Genomic DNA, 18,277 nt, shown 5'->3' with positions numbered 1-18,277 from the left:
AAACCTGATGGAAAGAGCACTGGGCTTGTAAACACAAATGTAACCCGGCTCGAACCCTAAAGTACACAAGGCCGGCCAAAGAAAAATATTTGTCGTCAGTCGATCTCGAATGCAATTGAATTTAACGATTCCACTTAAGTAAAGGTCACACCAAGAGAACGATTTGTTTTTACGAGTTTCAAATGATTTGACGAAGATGGCGATCGGGATTACAAAACTCGTGTTGACATAGGACGTCTTAAATTCACATTTGCTTTCTCCGGACATAACCGCGCCGACCTATATACCAGTCCACGGAATATTTCACGGAGTCGTAAGAGGTCTCGCTCGTGATAACATGAAAAGTCCGACTACCAAAGTGTTTTGAATTGACATGTCAATATTTGTTTTGTGTGAGTTTGAATGTGTTTTGTCGATAATTATGGATCCTATTTCTGTTGACCCTGACCAAATACGTCTATTTGTATTTCGTCCCTTTCCCCTCGTGTTATATATGAGAGACCATGCATTACCTATAACTAAGCATATTTATCCGAAATGAAATCCGTTCATTTTCCTTAGGAATGCGATACATCCTTAAACACAAAATCTGTATTAATTACTTCTTGAAAAAATGAAAATTAATATTTCATGGTCGTAAGAGATAACGAAATTCATTGCTAAGACGAATATGCTCAGTATTAGCCGCGAGCTTATTTCTAATGTGTCTAATTACACTGTAGCGTGGCTATCTAATCGTTTAAGAAGCTTTGTATCGGGATAGTATTAAATCATGTAGTCAGCTTTAAACTTTGTTCAGCGATAACGTTCGTCAAATATTTACATGGAATCATACACACACGATTATCAGCTCAGAAAGACTCGGAAACACTACCAGACGGTTAGTTTTAATGATAACAGTCGTCTCCGGGCCTAAATCAACAAAAATACACTTAATTATGAGTAGCTGTGTTCATACATGAGTGCACTGTTTATTTTGATACAAGTAGACACATGTTTGTTGACACTGACATACCTCAGGATTTCCTGATTCGGATAAAAATGTGCATTACTTGTCCAGAGCCTAAACAGTGGTTTGTAGCTCAGACCGATGTCGTAGATTTGGGCAAATAGGTACACCGCTAGTTTAGAACCTTGACGGAGGTTTGAGCTAATGCAGAGGTTCGAGTTATTAGGTACACCTCTAGTTTAAAATCTTGACGGAGATTTGGAGGTTTGAGCTAATGCAGAGGTTCGAGTTATTAGGTACACCGCTAGTTTAGAACCTTGACGGAGGTTTGAGCTAATGCAGAGGTTCGAGTTATTAGGTACACCGCTAGTTTATAAGCTTGACGGAGGTTTGAGCTAATGCAAACATCTCTAGTTTAGAACATTGACGGAGGTTTAAGCTAATACAAACATATCTAGTATAGAACATTGACGGAGGTTTGAGCTAATACAAACATCTCTAGCTTAGAACATTGACGGAGGGTTGAGCGAATACAAACATCTCTAGTTTAGAACATTGACGGAGGTTTGAGCTAATACAAACACCTCTAGTTTAGAACCTTGACGGAGGTTTGAGCTAATGAAAACATCTCTAGTTTAGAACATTGACGGAGGTTTGAGCTAATACAAACATCTCTAGTTTAGAACATTGACGGAGGTTTAAGCTAATACAAACATCTCTAGTATAGAACATTGACGGAGGTTTGAGCTAATACAAACACCTCTAGTTTAGAACCTTGACGGAGGTTTGAGCTAATAATAGCACCTCAAGTTTCGAACATTGACGGAGGTTTGAGCTAATAATAGCACCTCTAGTTTCGAACATTGACGGAGGTTTGGCGTTTTAAATGTATTTTGGCGTTTTGTATTTCTAGAGTCCAGAGTATTGATGGACTTTTAGGTGCATAGGTCAGGTTTATCAAGGTCAGCCCCTGAACAAAACGAGCAGTTTAACGTTTTTCTTCGTTTTAAAGTAATTAATGTTTTCTATTACGTTATTTTCATTGAGACTGTGCGAGAAGAAAGAAAACTTAATTTGATCCATACATGCCAGAGATTGTAGATCAACAAAATGTTGTCCTCAAAGCCAGCCTTATACGGTCATGCATCAGGATCAAATAGGTCTAAGTTTTTCAAACGAACCCGCAATAGATGTGAAGTGAAATTTATCATCGTTAAAATGTCACCTGTCATCCTCCTACCTAGTTATATACCTATAGACCTGCTGCACGTAAACCAGAATGGTGATTGCAATTAATCATAGTAATAGTTTTCGCATTCGTGTATTGCTATGAGCATATGAACCTATGTTTATATAACCCATCAGTGAAGTTCACAAGTCAGTGAACCATATATATCCGTCACGGTAAGACGTAGAATGCGCATGATTGACGGCGATGACGTAAGCGCGCTGTGAGGTAGAGAAACATGCACTATAAACAGACACACTTACGACAGAATAGCGTTAGCGCTGGGCGATTTCTCGACATGCTAAACTATGAATACACGAATCCACGGGGAAATACTAGCAATAAAAGAGACGTTAAAAAGGAGAGGTTGGCAGGCTTTCATATTGGACCAGAAGTAGTAGTTTCTCGTAGTAATATATGATATGTCTTATCACTAGGAAGGTATCTCGTGAAATCGGACGTCAATGTTTAAGCCCATATACGTCATACATGATGACATAATGATAAAATATAGCATAATTAGTTATAGCAGAAAACAGGAAGAATCACATGAACTTGTGTCGAAAACGCATGGTTGTACACAATGTGAAAGTAAAGGTACTATATACACGTTGAACTGTGGTAAAATAATGGCGTGTGTTTCAACATCCCTGTATCTCATCATTGTTGAGAGAAATAATGTGTTTTCACAGCCGACAAACTACTCACAATACCGAGTGGAATGCGTAACAATAAAACCCGTAACGTGTAGCTTACATAGTGTCTGCTGCGAAATACAATATGGCGTCTGGAAAGAATCCCAAATGACGTCAAAAACTCATTTTATTTGTGCGATATTCACTTTGATGTCACGGCTTTCAAAGGCCACTTTTATGATGGTTTGTGGTAGGTACGTGAACTTTATAGGAACAAAGACCCGGTACGTGGCCTTTAACGGCTATTGTAGTAGATATGCATTTTACATGAGCATGACAACACAGCTTTCGCAACCCCCCTTACACTTACGTCAAAAACCCCACGTATTTGGTCTTAGGCACGGAGATTATCCCTATCGACCAAACGCTTGTAAAGCATACGGAGATTATCTCTATCGACCAGACGCTTGTAAAGCATGTACGCATTTCCCCATTTCGACAAAGTTCCGTACTCTAAAATGCTTATTTGAATGATTTTAACGCCATACTGATATATTACTTAACCTTTTCAGAACACAGCATAAAAAGAGGAAATAACAAAGACATATCATGGAATTAGTTATCTCATTTTTAAAATTTACAAGACTTCTCTGATAAACCAGTGTGCCTCAGTATGAGAGAGTTAGCTAGGAAGTCACAAGGATGTGTATTGTATTTTCTGCTTGTGCGTTCCGCGGTATATCAGTTGAGTTCCGGACCAAGGTTTTGACTGATCCTCCCATTCCGATGGGTATTACAGTTGTATCCTTATAAACGACAGCCAGTTGTCATGTTAACTAGGCTGGCGCACGTGCACTGGTTGCTACATACACGATACAACATTGCATGTCACATGTGTCAACATTGTGCCAGAGCTAGGCTAACTGACATGTCTCTTACGTCAGTGAGGTCCCCGATAACCCAGTTTCTGTGCTATAAAGTGCACAGGACAGGGGGCGACAGATATTGTCGCAACAATGGTATAATTTGTGTAAACAATGCCGATAGCCGGCATGTTATCTACGTATGCCATGTTAAATCAATGTACATGGACATGGCATCAAAGTGCACTACATGGACCTACACATTATTAAGCACGTGTGATTGGTGTTTTCACGAATTAATGATTTTACTTAGCAATGATTGCCGTTCTTATCACACTATTCTTTGCTTGTTTCTTCTTACTTCTTATCAATAACGTATCTTTAAGAAGTTCTTCGTTATTTGGTCAAAATGCAATTCGATGGTATACAAAGCTACAAATTCCGTATTTCCGGTTCCGGTATCCTTGCCTCAAAGAGTGCTGGTGTACGTTTTCCAACGGTACAGAATAGATCAATGCATATGACTTCATTTTGTTAATTTGGTATTTCTGACAGATTTGTTTGAAAACATGTTGACAGTCGAACAATCACCTCATAAGATGCACGTACCAGTAAATATGACGGACATTTAACATTTTTCCTGTGGTGGGGTATTTTTGTATTGCCTACGGCCCGTCGACATTTTGATAGTTGGAGCTACATATAATTTGAAAACGTATTCTTTTAATTTTTGTATATATATAGATATTTTATCTGTTTCCATCAATTATGAGATCTTTTCGAGGCTTAAATTAAGCCTTCCAATCGAGTTTCTTGAATTTTGTATGAAAAATGAAATCCTTTTCCCAACTCTGCTTCTAGGCGCTACTTCTAAAGCGTCGGATTTGTGACGTAGAAAATCTGGAAGCTTACGATATTATGTTTAACATTATGTTTATTTCTTCAGATTATGACGTCACAATTGAATCTCGTGACATTTGAACCTGTTACAAACTCGATAAGTTATATGATACTAGTGAAATATCACTCGGAACTAAAAAGTGTACATGAACATGTCCACTATATATAAAACGGCAGCAATGTGATATTTGATATTCTAATAGTAATATTTTAATTAGATATAACGCCACCATATTTCACTTTTAACTGATAAAACGAAATTTACGATTTTCTTTAACAAAAATGTATAGATGAGTTGTCAGATACCTTATAATTAACTTCCTATGTTGTCGTCACTTTCTGGGTCACCCAATAAGCCAATAGCTATTCAGTGGTAAGGTTTATTATGTTTATTCAAATATTGTTTTATTTAATCCGAATGGCTTTAAACTGATGACGCAATGACCTCATTTAAACGAGGTTTAGCGCCGCGAGGACAATCATTGTAGAATGCCGTTGACTGAGTGATACCATCCGTCTAATAAAGAAACTGTTCAATTTCGTCAGAATATAACTGGCTGTTGATCAATTGGCAATGAATATCCACTGAAAAAGTTTAATTGAGGCTTCTCAAGACGCAGTGAAATTTCGTAAGTAAATAAAATTCATTTTATAACCAAGTTCTTTTGAGTACATTATTCCAAAAGGACGTGACATTATCAATACAAGAAAACTTACAAATAGAACCCTATTGAAAACCGATTACCTGATTCGCTGGAAACGTGACATAACGAGACATTTATATCGTTGTTAAGAAGCTCGTGCTGATGTAGGTAACACACGTCGCGTGAGGACTTTAATTATTATCAAAACTATGTCAACAAATAAATTGGACATGAAATCACTACCATAAGTTCTCTGTGTACGAAATAAACATCGATCTGAATACATTCAGAATAATGTATATATGTGTTACATCCGGTAATTGTCAGGTTGGTATGTTTTTTGTGTTATTTACAACGTTTTAGATTTATTCGATTTTCAAAATTTCTAAAGATATTCATGAGAAAATCATCTTCTTTGATGTTTTATTGATGTCAATATTAGCAGGGGTGGGTCCAGGTGAGGGCGTAATGGATTTTCAAAAAAAAAAAAACTGATACTTATACTGATTCCCCCATCCGATGGGTGATCCGTAAAATTTCGTTACTCCGCCGTATTCGACTCTGCGATTAGCATCCATTGTTGTTAACCACGTAATTCATATAGTGAAATCTCAAAGATGTCGACGTCAAAACAAAAGCGTCAAAAGACCTTAAAATCATCTAAAGGTGTCTTGGACACCTTTTTTAAACAACCAAAACGGTAAGTAAATCTATACATATATCATGTGTGTCGTTCAACGAAACCAGAACTAAAATAGAGAGATATTTATCAGTCTGGCTACTTCATAATTTGATGCTAAATTGTTGAAATCAGGAGCTTCTGAGATTCCCCATGGACCCTCTACCAGGGCAACCGTAATTACGCCTCCCGTTCATAAAATCCTGGCCTAGGACTATTGAAATGTTAAGTAACGCCTTATACCCTAGAATTTGGAATTTCTCGTTATTGGTCTACTGCTGTTAAGATTCATCCAATGATTTTAATATACCATAGACAATTAATGGAGAGAATTCGGCATAAAAAAATGTCAAACCCTGACACTTTAACTATAAAATATACATGCTCCAAGTCAGGAACCGTTACATTAGTGCATTCCACAATTAAGTTTTTTAACAAAAAAAGGTCCAAAAGATTTGATTCTACGCCCCCTCTTTCAAATATCATAGAAACGCTCTGATTAGCAACCATTGAAATAACACCCGAAACGTCCCGGAAAGAACGTGAAGTTGGGGACAATTGTTTCTAAATTTGGATTTCAAAAAATTGTAAAAAACATATTTCTGACTGGAGATAACACTTTTGACACATTTCAAATTAAAATTCAAGAAGTTATTTGCAAGCAACATATATAACGTGACGCGTTCCAAAGTCTTAGGCGTATACGCACGAAGTTGAAAACCACATACAACAAAATTAACAGTCTCAGCATATGTTACTCTATAGCCATTTATCACATCTGACAGCAAACATTGTCCATATTATTATATAGATATATTTGATAAATTGAAAACCTTAAATCATCTTTGGCAAAATCGCGACAGCGAAAGTGTTTCATAAATCTTTATTGAAATAAACACTGCTGTGCTGGCACATTCTCAAAACCGTTTTAATGGCGTGCCCCACTAGCTCCCGGTCTGGCGATTGTGCCATGGAACTAGCGTAATGTGGTGAATATTGATCCCTCTCAGCCATTCCGATCCATTGACCCTACATTCACATAGGCCAAAACATTCTGAAGGAATTATAGGCTGTTTATAGGTCTATAAACGTTCGCCTTTATGATTTTCAATGAACTACCGCACATATCAAAGATGGACCGATTTTGTAGCATTTTACATGAACAAGATACTTCGGGGGTATTGAAGGGCTCATATATTGGAGTAAGAGCTATTTGCAATCAGAAATAGATCAAAACAATTCATAGTTTTCAAATTTCAAAGAAAATACAAATGATTTAGTGTCATTTTGATTGTCCGTAGGATGTGTGCCGTATTTTTAAAGAATTTGAATACACGATCAATTTGAATACACGATCAAGTTTCATTGACCTTTGTATTTTTGGCTCTGTTATACGTACACACAATGTAGGATTGATGTGAAAGATCTTCTTAATCGGAACTCCACTTATTGATGGTTGATGGAAATAATCTCCCCGTTTGGAACTGGTATGCCTGATGTTTAAGCGCTCTTCCTTCGGAATTCCTATGATTGACAGTGAACATCTTCCCCTTCGGAACTCCTGATTGACAGTGAAGTTCATACCCTTCGGAACTCCTGTGATTGATTGTAATCTCCCTCCGTTCGGAAATCCTGTATTTGTTTGTAATGATGTCCTTCTCCAGAACTCGTATGATTAATTGTAATGATTTATCCAATCGGAAATTCAGTGATCAAAGTTAAAGATATCACCCTTCGAAATATCTGATTAAGTTCTATTCCTTCGTAAGGTTAATATGGTCGGTGGTGAAGGTCTCTCCCCTCGGGAACTGCTATGAACAATATTTAAAATCTCCTCATTAGGAACTCAAATAATCAAATGGTAATGATATTCCCCCTTCGGAAAGCCACGATCGATCGTTTAAACACATACGACCTCCCCCTTCGGAAACCCACTTATCGATGGTATAAACGCATACAAACCTCTCACTTCGGAAGCCCTCTGATCGATGTTATAAACACATGTATGTGTACCTCTCCCTTCGGAAGCCCACTGTAAATAGGTACCTTTCCCTTCGGAAGCTCACTGATCGATGGTATAAACACATGTATACGACCTCTCCCTTCGGAAAACATACTGATCGATGGTTTTAACACATGTATGCGTACCTCTCCCCTCGGAAGCCCACTGATCGATGTTTGACCTACACATCAGAAAGATTCTTTTTTAATTAGCATACCTACTCGACAATATTTGCCGAAATGGTGTGAATAAATTTTTGTGAAAGTGTTTAATCTTTATTTTAATTCACGGTATTGCTGTTTGTATGAAAATCGAGACTTTTAAATTGCCCACAGGCCGACTCGGTCTGATGGTGGTTAGTGTAGATAGTCACGTGTCTGTCTATATAACTACAGGTTTATATGTCGTATACGTCAATAACACATTTATAGGCTTGTTGTACAGTACATATGATACGGATTAAAGAACAGTTTGGTGTTTATATAGGAAAAATTAATTTGGAACTCATTGTCGATGGTACAAATCATTTCTATAAAGATGAGTGTAAAACACACACATGTGCCTGCACCTATTACATTTGGTAATTGATATAGTTAGACAAAAATAAATAACCCAGCACCATACCGTTGATTCGTACTTTAAGGACCGATGATGCTATTGGACGAAAAGATGGAAATACAAATCGGTCTAAACTACTTTTGATTATCCGAGTTTCAAAATTGAGAGGAGTACTTGCATGCTAATTTCAAATAGATAATCAGTAAGGTATGCATACTATAAACTATTCTCTTCCCGATATTGGAATTATTAGTTGGATTTGGTTCAGATTCTGAATATGAACATCCGGAGTTTCTTAGTTTTTCATTTAATGTTTACGTTTGAGCACAAAATTCATGCTTGAGCATGAAAACTTATACATGAATACGGGTCCCGTATTACTGTTATTGCAAAGCTGTGTTTGAAGCGTTGAATAAAACAAATACAAAAAATCTCGTGCGTGCAATGAAAACTGTTAATGACCTTGACGATTCATCTAACATTGACGGACAAACAACTATCAGGAATATCATTTCTATTTTGAAGCGACATTCCCAATTATGAATTTTTTAATATAAAACTACTACTGTAACTTGATCGGCAGACACAGAAATTATTTCCGTAATTAAGGTAGTATCGATATTTTTATGAATTTCCTTATCACAAAACACTAATTTTCTGTTGGTGTCCAGTTTCTTTAATACAAATACTGTTCCTATTGAACTTCGACGACAGTGTCAAGTTTTGTCTGGCAAACGACAGATAATTTTACCTGGCATGTCTTTGCTATCCTGCTATATGTATAACACTAACACCAATTAAAATATAATTTCCCTATTGACCTTCTGGCTGTCATTTATTGAACTGTCCAACGGAATGAAAAAAACCCCCATCGACAGTATCGAGGTCCGATTAGTTTTTATCTATTCACGTTTTCATTAATTAGCTTAAACGTTCTTTAATACCACTCTCGGTGTTCCCGTTGGCAGAACTCTGACGGTGTGTTAGCTGAAGTACTTTACGAAGCCCTTATGTTGACCCCAATCTTGATTATACTGTTTCGTGTAATCTCAGAAAACCAAAACTAGCATATATAGAATTAGCATTGACGTCAGAACGATATTTGAAAAGAGTACATAAACAATAGTTTTATGTGTGTCACCGTGTTATTCGGCTTCCAAATCTGCTATAATAATACCATCGTCCTTTAATGGCAGTCGATTGTGAGTAGTATGAGTAGAAACTAGCTTTACTACAGGGTATTGTCTACGGGTACCGCAACTCTTCAGTTATAAAACGCGGAGCTGTTTGCCTGCCGCTAAATAACAGAGAAATCAGAACAACATGGCCGCCACTCGATGGCGGCACTGAGAACAAAGTGCGTAGGGTCTGTGTAATTGCCTATTGTGTAAGACAAACAACTCGTCTCTCGATACAAGAACAGTTTGTATACCAATATACAACACATTGTAGGCAACATGCCTGAATTCTTCACAGCTTTACAAATCAAAAGTCGAAACCGTTTTACAAATATCGTAATTTCCAAAAGATATCGACCATGTTTGGATTCAAATATCATGTAATGAAAATATCTTTTTTTATATACTCATATTGTTGCAGTTGAAACGGTCATAAACACATATACTCAACGAATCAAATTGAAAAGCGAACAATACTAGCATGTACTACAGGAATGGAATTAGGATTTTGAGTACACGGAGGTGATGTAGATTCCTGAATGCCAGGAATTAGGCGCCATGTTTGACCGTCATTCACTTAACAAAACAACATAGTATAAGGTCAAATTATCTGGATTTTGTTTTCTGTTCCAAAGTGTTTCTACCACAATCAGTCATGCGGTAATCTCGAGGTGTGGCGGTATCTGACTCCCTGTGGTGTTGATTGTCTGTCTCGTACCTTGTGTTCTAGTACTTACTTTACAATGTCTTATTCCGACAGACACAGCTCGGAAACATCGCGCTTCTAGTGGTATCATTACCCGTTGTACTGGCCCTTAATCCTTTATGTTGTCTTCAAAGGAAAATTATACTGAAAATGTTTGCTCAGTATGCTAATCGTTTCTGTTTGGTAACAAGTTGCTGCTTCACGCTTTGTCTGGAGGTTGACCTTCCCCGTAGTGCAAGTTCGAGGCATGTTAATTGGTCTTCCTGGATAATAACGGCTAATTTGTCTGCAATGTACATAATTCGACTGTACATCTATAACAGGTAGAAGCAAGCTCATAATTAGAGGGCGTCACAAGTTATGATCCAACAAGACGCCGGCGAACATTCACATTCTCTGCGTATAATAAAGTACTGCCTTACAACGCGGTTTGCTAATATAAATGTCCTCGTGTAATGGCAGTTGATGACGTCAGTGTAGTATTTTAAAATTAGTCTGAGCAGGCACATTGCATGTTTCTATTTCACATCAGCGACGTAACGACATTTGTCTTTGGTTTGTTAATCATGTATTTTTGGATAAAACATAATTCGCGTGCATGTGTTATTTTCAAATAAATCAGGAATAAAAACGCTCTTGCAAAAGCCTCCACTGAATTGCAGTTGTATACACATTAGCGGGGTGTTATTTGTCTTTATCGAGTGAGGGAACACAAGGGAACACGCTTGTTTATGCAGATATTATCAGGCAGAAAAAGGACCATTGGCTGTAGCTTCAGAAATCAATGAAAACGAGGATTTGGAAAAATGTTTGCGCGAAGAACAGTTACATTTTTATATGGAAGATGAAGAACGGATTTTGCTATCATTTTCCCGACATTTTGCAGTCTCAATATACATTTCACCATAACACAAACACATATCTTGATTATTTTTCAAACATATACAGACATGTAGAGGTCACGTGTCTGTTGACCTCGTCAAGCCAACTGTAGATAACGTGAACATATGCCGAGCGTATGTGTTGACATGCTTTCAGATTGCAATAGCATAAAATCACATTAAAACCATCCAACTCTAGCACAATAAAACCCATCTGGATCCCTGCTGGATCCCTGCTGTCTTCAAAGAACCGATTACATTACGAAAACAGTATCTGCGGACATTTCTCTGCACTTGTAAATTGAGGTAGACTGGTCCAACTCAACGATCTCTGTTATCGCCTCAAAAATAGCTCTAACCTTATTTATAACTAGTAACATACCTGATACCGAACAAAAGAACCTGCCATGCTTCTGTACCCTTGTATACCATGTATTTTTGACACGCGCCCACCCGTCACCAGATAAGAAAGTACAGCCGTCGGCGACCCGCCACCTCTGTTTACCTAGCATCATTCATCACGCGTGCTTAACACTTCTGTGTTAATTCACGAATTACACACACGGTAGCATATCTGACAACACAGGTCAGGTACACACTGACACATTTCTTCTAGGTATATGTAGGGGGCTCTGGGTTCAAACCCAGCACCTACATACGTATAAGATAACAACTGTTAGGTGATAAAAGGAACGCAATGATAATCTATCACTAGGTCGGAGGTCAGGGGTTTAATCGGGCACTATTTATAGACTGTTAACAAGCACGATTTGGTTACCAGTTTTTTTTAATTTGTTAAAGTGTTTCCTGTTTTCGTAAATAGCTCAGGTTTTAAATATGCATGTTTCAGTTAGAAAATGATTATTTTAAAAGAGGTTTCTATCCATTTAAATATTGATAAAACTCCACGTTGAGCAGTTCTCAACATGACTCAATAGTATCGTAGATTTGTAAATACATTTATAGTGATGTACATTGCGATTAATAAACTATAAGTTCTTTTATGGAACTGTTTTAGAGGAGAAGTGGAGACTTGTATTTACGTATTTTAATAATAATAATACTCACCACTTTACATTTAGCAAGAATATAATCATCTCAATGTGCACATAAATGAATAAATAGAGGTGGTATGTACATGTACATGACGTCGGTGCAAAGAGTCTAAAATGTAGATGCACATTTAAACTGATATGTTATTGATTCTTTGCTTGGCTGTTTGTTTGATTCACAGGATAGGTTTCTTTATTTTCCCGATTGATTGGTATACTATCAAATCGTCTCTTTGATCAAATCCTTGTACGTCCATCTCGGCGTTAAATGGCTGTCTACCTAGACATTGTACAACCGACTAGATAAACTTTGTATAATAGGTGGTAGTTCGCCCCCAGGATGCTGGTGAATATTGAATACATCCGGACATTTATGAGATATTTGTGTAATTAAATCCCTAACTCTGTTATTAGATTGATGGATCGCCTTCGGGCCTGTAGTCCAACACTGCAAACCTGTCGCCATCGTGATTTTGCTGGTTTAATGTCACGAAGGGTATTTAGTTAAGGTCAGACATTTGAACAATGACCCACATTGAAATACATTAGTTGTTGGAAATGTGAACCAGTAACTACTCATTTGTTTATTTATAGTAAATTGATCACCATGATGATGTACCTCCAGAAACAAAAACAACCCTTTACAGTATGGTGTATATGGACAATTTATTTATAGTAAATAGGTCAGTTCACCATAGTGATGTACCTCCAGAGACAAAAACAAACCTTTATGGTATGGTGTCTATGGACAATTTATTTAAAGTAAATAGGTCAGTTCACCATAGTGATGTACCTCCAGAGACAAAAACAAACCTTTATGGTATGGTGTCTATGGACAATTTATATATAGTAAATAGGACAGTTCTCTATATAGGCGTAATTTCAAAAATAATAACTTACCAGGATGGTGTCGATCGACAATTTATTCATAGTAAATAGGCCAGTGGTCTATAGTGATGTACCTTCAGAAAGAATGACTTACCCGTATTGTGTCTGTAGCCAATTTAATTATAATTGATAGGACTATTCTCTATAGTGAAGTACCTCCAGAATGCACCATACCGAGAAGAGAGGCGATGGCGAGTCTTGTAAGATTTATGACGTAACGTGGTAAACAGAATATAGAATCAGTGGCGAGATTTGTTTGAATTTTGATATAGTACATAACCAGTACACACTGCCACATTGATGACTGGTTTGATTTTTGATATAGTACATAACTAGTACACACTGACACATTGATGACTTGTTTGATTTTTGATCTAGTACATAACCAGTACACACTGCCCCATTGATGACTTGTTTGATTTTTGATATGGTACATAACCAGTATACACTGCCACATTAATGACTTGTTTGATTTTTGATATATTACATAACCAGTACACACTGCCACATTGATGCCTTGTTTGATTTTTGATATAGTACATAGCCAGTACACCCTGCCACATTGATGACTTGTTTGATTTTTCATATAGTACATAACCAGTACACACTCCCACAATGAAGACTTGTTTGATTTTTGATATAGTATATAACCATTACACACTGCCACATTGATGACTTGCTTGATTTTTGATATAGTACATAACCAGAACACACTCCCACAATGAAGACTTGTTTGATTTTTGATATAGTATATAACCATTACACACTGCCACATTGATGACTTGTTTGATTTGTGATATAGTACATAACCAGTACACACTGCCACATTGCTGACTTGTTTGATTTTTGATATAGTACATAGCCAGTACACCCTGCCACATTGATGACTTGTTTGATTTGTGATATAGTACATAACCAGTACACACTCCCACAATGAAGACTTGTTTGATTTTTGATATAGTAGATAACTAGTACACACTGCCACATTGATTACTTGTTTGATTTTTGATATAGTACATATCCAGTTTACACTGCCACATTGATGACTTGTTTGATTTGTGATATAGTACATAACCAGTACACACTGCCCCATTGATGACTTGTTTGATTTTTGATATATTACATAACCAGTACACACTGCCACATTGATGACTTGTTTGGTTTTTGATATAGTACATAACAAGTATACGCTGCCACATTGATGACTTGTTTGATTTTTCATATAGTACATAACCAGTACACACTCCCACAATGAAGACTTGTTTGATTTTTGATATAGTAGATAACTAGTACACACTGCCACATTGATGAATTGTTTGATTTTTGATATAGTACATAGCCAGTACACCCTGCCACATTGATGACTTGTTTGATTTTTGATCTAGTACATAACCAGTACACACTGCCCCATTGATGACTTGTTTGATTTTTGATATGGTACATAACCAGTATACACTGCCACATTGATGACTTGGTTGATTTTTGATATAGTACATAACCAGAACACACTCCCACAATGAAGACTTGTTTGATTTTTGATATAGTACAGAACAAGTATACACTGCCAAATTGATGACTTATTTGATTTTTGATATAGTACATAACAAGTATACACTGCCACATTGATGACTTGGTTGATTTTTGATATAGTACATAACCAATACACACTCCCACATTGAAGACTTGTTTTATTTTTGATATAGTACATAACCAGTACACACTGCCACGTTGATGACTTTTTTGATTTTTGATATAGTACATAACCAATACACACTCCCACATTGAAGACTTGTTTTATTTTTGATATAGTACATAACCAGTACACACTCCCACATTGATCGAATTTGAATGAGTTTGAATTAAACAATGTATGACACTATTTGCTATGCAGAAGAAATGCATTTCAAAATGTACTATGGCAGATGCACGCATATAATTCGTTATCCCAAATACTGTACTATCGTAAGACTGAACTTGTTTGATTTTTGATATAGTACAGAACAAGTATACACTGCCAAATTGATGACTTGTTTGATTTTTGATCTAGTACATAACCAGTACACACTGCCCCATTGATGACTTGTTTGATTTTTGATCTAGTACATAACCAGTACACACTGCCACGTTGATGACTTGTTTGATTTTTGATATGGTACATAACCAGTATACACTGCCACATTAATGACTTGTTTGATTTTTGATATATTACATAACCAGTACACACTGCCCCATTGATGACTTGTTTGATTTTTGATCTAGTACATAACCAGTACACACTGCCCCATTGATGACTTGTTTGATTTTTGATATGGTACATAACCAGTATACACTGCCACATTAATGACTTGTTTGATTTTTGATATATTACATAACCAGTACACACTGCCACATTGCTGACTTGTTTGATTTTTGATATAGTAGATAACTAGTACACACTGCCACATTGATGACTTGCTTGATTTTTGATATAGTACATAACCAATACACACTCCCACATTGATCGAATTTGCATGAGTTTGAATTAAACAATGTATGACACTATTTGCTATGCAGAAGAAATGCATTTCAAAATGTACTATGGCAGATGCACGCATATAATTCGTTATCCCAAATACTGTACTATCGTAAGACTGAACCATTTGCATGGATAGTATAGTAATATTAATATCATAATAGCTTTGTTTCATGTCGGGGGTTCTCGAGGACACCTCAGTAACGATGTTATTCATATGTCAGCGTAACAATGGAGTCATGTTATGTTTGTTTACACAACAATGGAGTAGTACTAAGTTCGTAGACAAAACAACAGAGGCGTTTATTGTTCGTATGCAAAACAATGGAGTCGCCCCTAAACAAAACACTATAGTTTTACATGTACTTTGTTTTTATGCATTTGGACAACGACGTTTTAACACTGTGGTAATGATAAGTTGAAACATATTTCACAATCACTGATTGCATAGTTTTATATCATAGACCTTAAATCGGTGATGGCGAACATCGATACAGCTAAAATCTACATTAATTCAAATTTTCTAATTAATCTATTTCCTCATACAAATAACATCTGCACTATATTTTGCCTCACTGTGATAATATCAAGCCCCATATATGTTTTTAAGAAAACGCTGATTGACATGACGATTAGATGAATTAAGTTAGACGACATCATGGATGCTGTATAGTTGTATTTAATTTAGATCATGTTTATTCTCTAAACTATCATTATCAATAGCATATTTATTTTTCTTAGATCCAAAATGACCATAAGCAGATAGAACAAGCAAAACAAGAATATGCTTGTTTTTCTATAAAATGAACTTTCCTTGAAAAAACCCAACGTAACGTGGCCTGAATCTGATGGCTTGTTAGTTGGACATGACCGCTAATTACCACATAGATCTACGTTCTTATCGCTGACACACCTGTATATGCCTATTATACCTCAACTGTATAACATACTAGATCACAGCGTGGTTTTATGCACGGTTACATTTACTGGATCGACTTATTTCCTTAACCATATTAATCAAGCTTTGGAATAAATAGACAAACAAATTCTGTGAAAATGAACTCCGACTTGATTTTATAATTCTATGGAATGATATAAACTGACTGTAAATACACAGATATTAGCGGTATTATAATTTTTGTGTTTTAAATATTGCGCTAAATTATGACTGTGCTAATTGAAGTTTCTGTATATAGTTTCCTGTTGCATATATTGTGAGTGCAGACATTCATCTATGCGCGGTTATCTTTTTAAATTCGCTAAACGCGTTAAAATTTGAGCCCGCTAGAATAAAGTATTATTCCAGTATATTGTTTTTAGCTATTATAACTACAGGTTTCCCTTAGTACATCCAGCTCAAGTTTGTACTGGGCATTGTTGGCTTGAAGATGCAATGAATGAATTTTTCTTACGCAAGCAATTTTTATAGAAACATCACCTGAAATATACGTTTTCTTCGATTACAATATCATTATGAATTTCATGACACATGTGTTTTTGTTTTAGTTTGCTTTTAAGATTAATTAATCATGAAAATATCACCATTTGTTTCACCTGAATGTGTCATAAGATTGATAATATCATATTTACGTTGGAAAGATTTTAGAAAAAGAAGACCATGTAGTGACAAAACAGTGTGTGATTTATTATTCATCAGAGGGCAATATTGTAATTTAAACATAGTTTTGAATTATATTGATGTTCGAAAAGATTAACTTGTGTATTTGAAAATTAACACTTTATGTGCATCATGTATTTTCCTGTTCAATAATGTTTTGATAACTACTGATTAAATGCAGAATATATCGTCGTAATGTAAAAAGAAATGTTGGGTTTAAAAACAAATTAAAAGCATGGGGAAACAGGATGTATTTTACGTGTTATTTATTAGAATTATTCAAAAGCCAATGCTTCATTTCACCAAATACACTATAAATTAGTCGGCGCGTGACGAGGACAAACGTTTGTTTAATGGTTAAACTGTGATGAATACTCCGATAAGTCTGCAGTGTGGACCTTGTGTACATGATAAACAGAGAGTTGTACTCCCTCTGAACCCATCCCGTACCCGGATATACACGTCAATAGCTACCCTGACATCATGGCATGCAATGTCAGCTGTATTCCAATTCAAGCTACAGAACAAAGAATAGTGCATATACCCGCCACCCGGTTTACAATGTAGAAACCTATCATAAATTATCTTACATAGCCAACGTTCATATCGTTTTACATATTATGAGAGTTAAGGCAAGTGCGTTCACCCTTAATGATAAAGATTACCCGATAGTTTATCGCTGTTTGATCATTGTATTATATGATATGTGTTCTGTAATGCTTCTATACGGAGAGGTTATAAAACACACGATTATGCAAGCTTCAAACACTGGAGAACACTCCTTCCATTACTCAATCACTGACATATAATAAAACCGTACTTTATACACGGATTTTAATTATCAATGGTACATTGACCAAATAAATACATCTGTATGATTAACTGTGTTTTTCTCTTGTACAAAATGGCCTGGTATAAAACCGGGATTAAGCCGTGGAAACCATTGTGATACCTGAAGAACCTCCGTACCAATATGACACTGGA

At 36.2% G+C, this 18,277-nt stretch overlaps 1 protein-coding gene across 4 annotated transcripts in view; it reads left to right on the top strand.

Moving 5' to 3' along the window:
• LOC110445147 (probable 3',5'-cyclic phosphodiesterase pde-5) overlaps nucleotides 1-18,277 on the top strand; it is a 107,865-nt gene that overhangs the window by 60,025 nt on the left and 29,563 nt on the right. The window lies entirely within an intron of this gene.

This window comes from Mizuhopecten yessoensis, unplaced genomic scaffold (assembly GCF_002113885.1).
Source record: "Mizuhopecten yessoensis strain PY_sf001 unplaced genomic scaffold, ASM211388v2 scaffold2091, whole genome shotgun sequence".
NCBI lineage: Eukaryota > Metazoa > Mollusca > Bivalvia > Pectinida > Pectinidae > Mizuhopecten > Mizuhopecten yessoensis.
This window is presented reverse-complemented; position numbering and strand designations above follow the sequence as displayed.